Source organism: Petaurus breviceps, unplaced genomic scaffold (genome assembly GCF_028583685.1).
Source record: "Petaurus breviceps papuanus isolate PSGF00001 unplaced genomic scaffold, PetGlider_PUasm1.0 90977, whole genome shotgun sequence".
In the NCBI taxonomy this organism is placed as follows: Eukaryota; Metazoa; Chordata; class Mammalia; order Diprotodontia; family Petauridae; genus Petaurus; species Petaurus breviceps.
Genome location: NW_027187391.1, coordinates 3,962,346 through 3,973,560, shown reverse-complemented (window position 1 = coordinate 3,973,560; position 11,215 = coordinate 3,962,346). Strand labels below are relative to the sequence as shown.

Here is an 11,215-nt window from a genome sequence, read left to right as displayed (position 1 = left end):
AGGGGATTTTCATCTATTGGGAAGTGATGGAAAAGGCTATGGCATATAATTGTGAGGGAGTACTATTGTGCTATAAGAAATGATGATTTTTTTTAAAATGGAATTTCTTATATGAACATAAACAAAGTGAAGTAAGAAGAACTGAGAGATCATTGTGCAAAGTAATAGCAATGATATAACAATGATTGGCTATAAAAACCTTGGCTCTTTTGATCAATACAATTAACCAAGACAATTCCAAAGTACTTATGATAAAAAAAAAATATTTTCAACTTCCTGGGAGAGAATTGATGAACTCAGAGTACAAATTGAAGTGTGTGTGTGTGTGTGTGTGTATGCACACACACACACTTCAATTATATATATATATATATATATATATATATATATTTGCAATATGGTTAATATGGAAACATGTTTTACCTGATGTCAAATGTAAATAATTGATATGTATTTCTCCTGTCTTTTCAGTAGGTGGGGGAGATGTCAAAAAGGAAAGAATTTGGAATTCAAAATTTAAAAATAAAAGAATGTTAAAAATAAATTATTTTGGGGGAAAATTATACAGTTAATGGACCAACAATGTATAATGAAAGATGATTTTTGTGACTATCCACATTTTTTACAAAGTTTTTTTTCTTTTTTTGCAGTGGTACTGGGTAAGTATGAGAAAATAAATACATATTAATCACGTTTAAAGGATTAAAATTAAAATATCATATAATTCAGTGTCCGATGAGATAATTTACTCTTCATTCTCTTTTCTCTGCCAAAAGAACTTATCTTTATATAGGAAAAAAATGGAACCAGGTGACTAACAGGAAGTTAAGTTTAATTAATAATCTAATTTAGTGGAAAGGTGATAAGACAGCACCTACTTAAATTAAAAGCTCTAACCCCAGCATAATGAATGTTACAGACAAATCTAGCAGAAGTGAATACTGAGCTACTCTCAATGATCTTGGAATGATCTTTGAGAATGGAAAGATTTCCATGTCTAGGGACAAGCAACTATACCGACTTAAAAAAGAAGGAAAGAGGGCATGATATACCTCAATTCATATCAAAATTCTAGAATCTATAGCCTGACTCATAGGGAATTTTGTAGACTATGTTTTATTCTAGATTTGAATTCTTAAAATATTCTGGATAGTTTTAATGTCTAGAAAGATATTTATGGTATTCAGAAAGACCATCATGACCTTGGTAACAATCAGTAATTTCATAAGACGATTGTGAATGTGTGTGTGTGTGTGTGTGCATGTGCATGCATGTGTGTGAGTGAGATATTTTGACAACAAAGAAATGGAAACAGAATTGATGCCCATTAATCGCACAATGGCTAAGCAAATTGTAGTAAAATAAAATGATAAGATTTCACTGCACTATAAGAAACAAGTAATATGAAATATAAAAAGTCATGGAAAACTTTTGAACTCCTACGGAATGAAGGAAGCAGAATAAGAAGACTACACACAATAACTATCATCATGTACAAATAACCACAAAAGAATATGAATGCTTTATAAATATATTGACTGAGCAGCGAACAAAAATTGCAAAAATATATCCCCTCCTCCTTTGCTGAGGTACAATTTTAATTATAATCAATATGTTGGTTGATCTTGCTTAAAGATTGATAAAATAAGATTGAAATGTTATAATTTAATTCCCTTTTGTTGAGAAGTTTACTAGACTTGGAAATCTACGTTTAAAAACCACAAACAAATGCAACACCTAGAATTGACAAAGTCCTTGACAAAGTCTCTCAGATAATTTGTATAAAGATGATGAAGACATTTAATTGAGGTAATAGTATAGGTAGTCAATTTCAGAAATAATTGAATATTCAGAGGCAAATGGGGGGGTGTTATTGATTATTTAATATCAACATTCAAGGATGACTGTTAGAAGGCACAAGGGATATATTCTGGGTCCTGTGGTTTAATTTTTTTTTATTTCCATTGACAGTTAAAGGGATAGATTACATATTTAGCCAATTTGAAGATCACATATAACTGAAGGGACAATGAAAAACATTTAAAATTTGGATAGGACATTTTAACTCATGAAAAATTTTCAAGTCAAGACTAGATAGCCATGCATTAGCAATATTGAAAAGATTTTTTTGTTAGCTATGAATTAGAATGAATGACTTTGTAGGTTTGTTTCATCTATGAAATCGTGTATTTGTGTAATTATGATGGGCACGTTCTAGCTGTATAACTATGCACCACTCACCTAACTTAATGTTGCAGGCAACTCTCTACTATTATGTAACAAATGAATTGCTTGTCTCCAGTATGACAGTAGATTACATATCAGTAAATTCTGATGTAGATTAAATCAAAGATAAACTCAAATGTTAATTCATATAATTTTATATGTGTGTGTGTATATATATTTAAGCATATACAGAGAGACAGAGATGTTATTTATGAAGTCCTTTTTTCATTCATGAAAAATTATATATACATACATATGTATATATAAAGACTAAATATAAAATTTGCTGACGAAAACTAGGACACAAACTAGGGAATAGCAAAGTGATTGTTGCATGCCAATGTCTTATGTTTGTTTTTAGTTTACATCATTCATTTCCACAAGATTTTGAGTTATAAAATTTCTCCACATTTTTCCCCTACCCACCACCCCAAAAGAGTGATCCCACTGAATATCCCCTCCCCCAATCTGTTCTCTCCCATATCTTCCCCCATTCCCCCTCTGACATTCCAGTAGAGCATGGTAGATCTATATGCCTCAGTGCCTGTATATCTTATTTTCCAGTTACATGTAAAATAATAATAATAATAGATAGATATTTAAACATTTCATTTTAAAACTTTGAATTCCAGATTCTTTCCCTTCCTCCCTTGTCACCCACCCTTACTGGGAAGACAAGCAATTCAGTATGGGTTGTACATGTGTAGCTATTCTAAACATTTCCATAGTGGATATATTGTGAAAAACTGACTATATTTCCCTCCATTCTATCCCACCCCCTGCTTGTTCTATTCTCTACTTTGATCCTGGCCCTTTTCAAAAATGTGTGCTTCCAACTTCCCTCTCCCTGCCAGCCTGCCCTCCCTTCCATCATACCCCCTCTCATCCCCTTCCCCCTACTCTCCTGTAGGTTGAGGTACCCTATTTAGTGTATATGTCATTCCTTCCCTAAACCAAATTCAATGAGAATTAGGTTGACATTCCCTTTTGCCTTCCTGTTCATCCCCTTGTAATAGTAATGGAATTTAAATATCCCCCTGTATTGGCTTGGGTTTTGGGTTGAGTGTTGAAACCCAGAGCTTGTGAATCCACTTGTGGGATGTACTTGAAGTAAAAAGAGAAGACAGAACTGGGAGGAGCTGGTGAGGTGTATTTAGAGAAGGCCCAAGCAGAGAGAGCAGGCAGAAGAACTTGTAGTGGCAGCATTGTGGAGGATTTCTGAGGGCCAGTTGGAGGTCCCGAGGACTTTTGAGAGCTGCCAAAGACTGCCAAAGACATGGCTATGATGCTAGTATTTTGTCTGTCTGTTTTGATGTTTTGCCATATTTGTCTGCTGGTGAAGGACAGTGCTGTTATTGCAGAAGTTCTGGAACCTTGCTGTTGGTTCAGAAGCCCAGAAGAACGATTTTCTTGTTATATGTTTACAGAAATCCTGGAAGAGGGTCTTGCTGATATTTTCAGGAGTCCCGAGACTGTTCTGTAGGCAGAGAGTGAATTGATTGGGACACTGGCAATGTATACTGTGGCTTTGTTAAACTTTGTCTCCCCAGGAACAGAGATTGCTGAGAATTTGACTTGGGTCAAGATGAAGAAAAAACCTCTTTTTGGGTATTAAATGCTGTGATGATATCTTAACTTGCTGTAGCTCAGGGGTAGATGGCCTTTGTACTCTCCACTGCCCATTTGATAAGGTACTTGGCATTAACTGATGATAATTGTAATTCAGTTGTTATCCAGGGGTGGGAAACTTGACTTTTTTTGTGCTCTGTGATTGACCAAATGAATATACTTTGGTTAGGATTGGAAACTAATCCTAATCTCGATTTGATAAGAGAGACTTTGTGTTTGACTAAATGAATGTACTACTCCACCCCTGGGCAGCATTACTCATAAAACCTCAAGTGGAGAAGCAGTTGATCATCTTCTAGAGATCCTTCCTCCCAATGTTTGTAGAATTTAGGTTAGTGGGCAGCAAGAAGAACACAATAGCATGGAAAAAGAACCAGTTGGTCTAAATTATGGGTCCTCCAAAATCTAATATTCTTTTCTCAATGTAAATTATTATTCTTAGAAATTTATGTATCATACAAATTAAAATAGCTTCACATTTACTCATTAGCTTCATATTTTTTCTACGATCTTCCTTTCCATCTCTGTGCAATATTCTTCCATTTTCCAAACTTCTAACAGCAGTCAATTATGTCCTCCTACCTAATCAAATCTTGAGGGATCTATAAAATAATACTGCTTTCTCATAGTGGCAACAGATCATCATAGAAGACACAGTATCATAAGATCAGTTATTTATATTTGGAAGAGTCTTCTGGACATATCTCACCATCTTTCACATTAAGAAACTGAGATTCATTGACTGTCAGAGATGGTTTAAGATAGTAAATGAAAAAGCTAAGGATTGAATCCAGATCCTTTATCTCCAAAATCAGTGATCATTCTACTTATCCTTGCTGCCAACCTGATGGCCAAAGTTGTTGCCAGATAAGTATTTTAAAAAATGAATAACTCAAATGTCAAATATGTCAAAGTGAAAAGGAATAATCAGTTATGTTACAGGTGAGTGGAAGGGCTGTCATTCAGAGCTAGGAAAAGGAACAAGTACATTCAAGATAAAAATAAATGAAATATGGAAGAGACAACAATCCAGATCATAAAAGCCACCCCCAAATATTCCCATTTCATTCATTTCATGAGTATTTAAAGTGGTAGGGTTTAGGATTTTTATTTGACTTAGGGGTGGGGAAACTGGCACCTTGAGGCCACATGTGGCCCTCTGTTTCCTTTAAAGTGGTCTTTTGACTAAATCTAAACTTCACAGAACTTCTTTGTGAAGTTCAGATTCAGTCAAAGGGTCACACTTAAGGACCTAGAGTGCTGCATATGGCTTTGAGGACAGAAGATCCCCCCTCCCCCAGAATGTTTCTGCCTCAGGGATCCATTGGTCTCCATAGTATTAATATATCTTGGCCCACTTTATTCTTTTAACATTTCACTTGGAACAATGTAGAGTTACGACTGCGTCTTCACATGATATTTTGCCTGTAGAAAATAAAAATAAGCAAAGGAAAATCTTAAAGATCTGTGAAGTTGTAACAAATATAATTTTACAAGCTAGTCAGTTGTATAATTTAATTATGTGAATGAAACTCTGAAGTCAATTATCTTAAGATTTTCTATAGACTCACACCTAAAGATAGATTCTGACTTCGCCACTAAGCCTCAGCTGTCAACAATCACCATTCAGCACCTGTCAGAATTGACATTAGAAATGTAAACAGTACTTGGAGGAGTGGACACAGTGAAACCTGGATAAAATCCCTACATTTTTACCTTTTACAAGTGTCAGTTGCTTTATATTGTCAGGCTTCAACATTAGCAGCAGGGCAGCTTAGACACTTTCATATCATTTTAAAGATTTTCTTTTATATATGACATAACTTAGCAGGAAATGAGGCTACAGAATCACAGAGTTGGAGATGGAAGGAACTTCAGAAGTCATCTATTACAAAACAGTCACTACAGATGAGCCACTAAAGCCCAAAGAAGGTGAATAATTTGCCCAAGGTCACACAGTTGGTAAATAAAGCCAGGATCTCAAATTAGTGATCTATCTCTTATTCATATAGCTTTATTATCATTATTAGTTATTATTATAGTTATACTTATCATATTATTGTTCTCACTGTTGTCATTGTTGTTGCTCTTTTTGGCAAATTATTTGTAATAAATCCCCCCCCCCACCCTTGGTATAATACTTACTGACCCAATGGATTATCAAGCTTGACATCTTGGCCTCAATCATACCATATGCTGGCCAATTGAGATAGCACACTGAAAACACTTGATTAAAATATAAACATAATGAACATAGTTTGTACAGAATATTATCAGCTGTAGTCTATATCATTTAATTCAGTTTTTGTCACAGATAAGCTGGTGATCTGATTTGATAGCATGTTTCCAGGTGAACATGGTTGAGGCCACAGTCTTTTAGATGGATAAACCGAAGAAAAAAAGCTGTTGAAGTTTTCAGATGTTTCTATTTACCTTACAAGATCTTCTGTATCCTTTCAGAATTTACAATTGCTAGGCATCATTCCTTAAAACTTGACTATTGGTATTCTTTTAAATATTTTTTTTTTATGTAATGTTTATATCTAACTTGGTTCAGGAAGGGGTAAGCCAAAAAGCTGTTTTCAGAAGTAAGATGTTTTCATTCTGACTTCTCTTCTGTGGTTATCAAATTGGATGCAGACAAGCGTCTTGAAGCTTCACCACAAGGATATCTTTGGTGAATGTCTTGAAATGGTTCCTGGGCTTGTTATAAGCACAGCTTTAATGACCCTATTCCAAAAGAATTACGCATAATTAAATTGTAACAAGAGGCTAAGTATATGGTATTGGAGAATTCCTGAATGACAAGAGAAGCTCCAGGCAGCAGCCAAACCCTTTATTAGTTTGCTTTGTTTATAGAATGTGGCCACAGTGGCTTTTGTGTGATTTTTTTTCTAAGCCACTTTAAACCTTCGATCTGTTTTCAAAGGTTAGGGAACAGAGGACCACAGTGTGTTCTTACGTATGTGTGTGAGTGTACAGCTGTGGCAGTCCACCTAAGCATATGTGATGTGAAGTACAACCATTTCTACTTCATCATGTTTCCTACTTTACAAGTCTTGTGAAGACTTCTGCCCGATGTCTGTAGTGTTTTCTTAACTTCTTTACAAATGTGCTTGTAGCATTCAGGAATTACAATTACTCTGAGCAGTGTATTTCCTAGCACTATAGTCTGGAAAGATTGTTTTTTTTAAGGAAGAGCTAAACATGAAGATATAGGTACTGATTTAAGAACTAGACATCTTTACCTCACCTTAATTACCATCTTCCCTGTGCAACTGAGAAAGTGGCTAACAAAACTTAAATTATATGCTCTCAACCATCTACTGATGATCATTTTAACTCCTTATAATGATAGGAGAAAATATGGAGTAATCTCTATCCTCTTACCCCAAGTCTGTTTCTGTCATACAACTTTTTTGTGTCCTGCCAACATTGATAATTGCAGTCATAGAGACACCATTCTATGAAAAGAATTCCAACTACATTTAAATTGGGTTCTGATTTGCTTTAGTTTACTTGATCCAGAAAATGACCTTTTGAAGTTGGAAGGGCAAATGTCAGTACATTTATTTATCAAATGAGCAAACTGAGTCTCAGAGTGCTAAAGTCACTTCCTCAATGTCACATAGTAATGGAAAGGTCACAACTTAAAACCAAGTTTTCAAATTTCAATTCAAATTACTTTTCTATAATATCACAATGTTAATGTGAGGCCCCTCCTAGTAACCCATCACTTGTTAGTGATCTCTCTCCCTCTTGAAATCATTATGTTTCATTTTATTCATACACTCTTCTCACCATCACCACACAGGCATGCACATTGAAGATTCCCTGAGAATAGAAAATGTTTCTTTTTTTTTTCTATGATGCTTCAGTGCCTATATTATCTTGCTTATAATAGGGACTTAAGAGCTGTTTGTTCATTTGAAAATTTCACCTTTATCATACCTCAAATAGCTTCATTGATTCTAGTATAAATAAAAAAAGTTTAGAAAAAAGAATAGATATGTAAAATTAGAAAAAAAAATAATCAAATTTATATTCACAAAGTAAAGTTGTTTCCTTGCAACTAACTCTTTAGGATGATATTCACTTATTTCATAGTGAATTTCTCATTTATAGTTTATTTCTTACTAAAATGTCTTCAGTTTATAAAACCCAATCTAATTCATCACCACTTGAATTGAAATAAATCTACCATTGCCTCTTTATTTACATGATATCCCAAGTCAGTCTGCCAAAATGCATATTGCTGTCATTTAAATAATAATTGCTTACTTTCCTACATGGCATTTTACACATTTAACATTTTTAAAAGTTCATTGTTTTAAAAAAATCAGGAAAAAATTTTAAAAAGTATTTACATATAAATTACTGACAAAACTTATATAAAAGGGATAGAATTGTTGCTAAGTTAAAATCTGAGTTAAATCTACTATTGAATTTTCCATTAAGTCATTATTATTTTATAACTGGTTGACTTACATGAATTGCTATCTCTCTGAATTTTTTCAAGACTCTTTTCCTTGGATTTTTTGTATTTGAAACTTCTGCTGTTCTATTTCTTCATATTCATTTATACAATTCCTGGAGGGGAAGAAAGATCTTGATTTTCTTCTCTGATTCTTCAATTTGAAGTTTTGTATTTTGATTACAACTTCTCATAAAATATTATAAAATACTAATACAACTGTGAAAGGATAATGCCTTGATTTTCCTTATGAGGCCTTTTAAACTCCTGAAGAATCTCAAGTATATGGAAATCTATCCTGTACCTCAAAGCCATAATGGGATACTACTTTCTTTCCTAGTAACTCATTCCATACACACTTTTCATCACCTACTAGGTCATATTAACTCAGAGTTTCAAGATGTGCCTTCACAGTTTGACATTCAATTAGACTAGTTATATACCTTTTTTTCTTTTTAAATCCAAATGTGAACACATGCAAAATATTGTGAAAAATTGATTTGATAAAATGTTTATATCACATATATGTTAAAACAAAACCAAACTTAAAAAAAAAATCTGTCTGTCCCTTCTAATTTCACTATATATTTTTTTGTCTCTGGGAAATCTCATTCCTTTACAAGAAAAACCTGTTTTGGAAGGTTAAACCCAGTTAGGTCACAATATAAATTGGATGACTGAAGGGTACAGTTATAAATAATAAAAAAAAAAATATTTACCATTTAGGGTGTTGATTGATTTGAGACTTTCCTCCAGGTGGGTGAGACCAGAGAGTGATATTGTAGAACAGCTGTTCAATTATGTGAAATGAGAACGAAATCTCTGTGCAGAGATACCTCATGGACACATTTCTCTACAATTTCTTGACCATCCCTCCATGACACATATATCATCTTTGTAATTTCCTAATAAGTGTAAAAGTAAAGTCAGGTCCTTCGGGGATGATGCCTTTGGGTTAATGTTCTGCATATGGTTGCCCCTTCTGTTCAAGTCACATCTCCACCAGTTTCTCTTCCTGTATTTGGCCCACTTTAGAGTGGGGAAACAGAAACTCTTGTTTTTAATCCTGTTGAAGTGAAATAAAATGAGGGTTCCTTGGCATTCTCAAAAGTCTTTCTCTGTTATTTGAGATTTAGGATGTGCAGCATTCTGCTTGCAACATTATAAAATAATATTTTTTTAAAAAGAACAAGAATTCAATTTGATCAGCAAAGAATGCAGAAATTTACTTAAGTAGTCAAGAATGTGGCTAGCCTGACTTTTGTATTATATTACACCTCATGGTTTAGGCATCTTATTTGCCTTAAATGGTTTCATAAGCAGCAGAGCTGACTCAGAACTGATCTGTGGTAGCTACAAGGGGTAGAGCTAAACAGCAGATTTAATGAGTTAGGAATTTCACACAATGCCTTATTCAAAGAATCCAGGCAGCAAGACCAGTTGTTGTCAGTTGCATTTCCCCATCTCTGTTCATCCAGAAGTAAAGAACATTCCACAAATGTTTTAGAAAACTTTAAAGCAGGTGTCAATTATCATTTGATTCCAGGTTACACATTTCTGGATTATTTTTTGTCCCTCCTTAGCAGTTCTGTGGAAGTCAGTTCAGGAAAAAGAAATATGAAATTCTGAACAGTGCCCTAATGTTATGCATGATCAAATATTTCCCAATAGATTTTGGCACGCTTTAAGTAATTTTGAAATGAAGGGCTGGAAACATTAGAAAATGGGCATTATTCATTCATTTACTCTCTGTTCATTTGAAGGAGATTGAAATTTACTCAATACAGTGTTCTTCTGAGAAGAAGTAATTCTAGATTTCAGAAGGTCTTTTTATTTTTTTAAATTTATTGGGGATGAATAATTAATTTCTTAAATACCTCTTTAGAGGAGATTGTGGTATAGGAGTAAGAACACTGGATTCACTGACAAAGGATCTGTTTCAAATACTGGCTCTTTCGTGCTTTTACTTCTATGACAATTCATAGAAGATTCTTGATAGAGATCAGGATCTTTGCCTCATCATTCTCAAATAAAAATTTACTCCTGGCTGCTTCAACCCAAGTAAAACTAGAGGAGGGAATAGGATCCTGAAGTAATATGAACCTTGTTTATTCTCTCCTTTTAAGACTACAACATCCAACAGAGGGCATTGGTTGGGAAGCCACTTGCAAAAGTAATAGGATGAAGGTAGGGCAGGGCTGGTATCAGCTCAACATGCTAACCCAGGATTATGGCAGGGGGAGGAATCTTATACAAATATTATCCACTCTGACTAAAGAAGTAGGCAGGTTGAAAATTAGGATCCTAGAATCAGGTACCCCCTTTAAAACAATAATGTTGATTTCATGGTCCCAGAACACAATTATTGCAAGTTATAGGGTCAAGATATTATTATTAGTCTGTCCTAGTCCAGATTGAGGATTGATATGTGGCTGATTGGAATGCTTTTATAGTCACAGAGCATCAGGACACTAACTGAAAGACAGGAATGAAAATGAGTCTGTCAAAAGCTAAGCCAAAAGAAGTTTATATGAAATAGAAAAGAGGAAGATCTTTTCTACCATCCCTAGCAAAGAGACTGAATATTGAGCCATTGGAAATTAATGCAGTGAAGAATACTATGAAATACATAAAAATAAAATCTCAGAAGTAGAACATTAATACAATATATTTATAAAGAGAATCACAGAAGGGAAATGGATTAACCTCAGAGAGGTGATGAGTGAATAGAAGACTTACTACCTTGAAGTAAGAGTCAAAGAATAAAATTAAATGTTGCAAGTCAAAACTTAAAAGAATAAACAGCTTAGAATACAAGTTGGAAAATCTTATTCAGGTAGAAGGCACCCTAAAAATAGGGTAATGGGATAAGGGGAATTCACAAAC

The 11,215-nt window shown here is 34.1% G+C and overlaps 1 long non-coding RNA gene across 2 annotated transcripts; it reads right to left on the bottom strand.

Moving 5' to 3' along the window:
- Positions 1 to 687: 687 nt before the first annotated feature.
- Positions 688 to 9,678, bottom strand: LOC138152931 (uncharacterized). 2 transcript variants are annotated; one of them, XR_011166253.1, is made up of 4 exons: positions 9,049 to 9,678; positions 8,344 to 8,445; positions 6,001 to 6,585; positions 688 to 5,280 (listed from the first exon to the last, which is right to left on the bottom strand). It is a non-coding gene; the product is annotated as an uncharacterized lncRNA (long non-coding RNA). The 2 variants fall into 2 exon arrangements; XR_011166252.1 differs by having other exon boundaries at positions 6,005 to 6,585.
- Between the last annotated feature and the right edge of the window lie 1,537 nt (positions 9,679 to 11,215).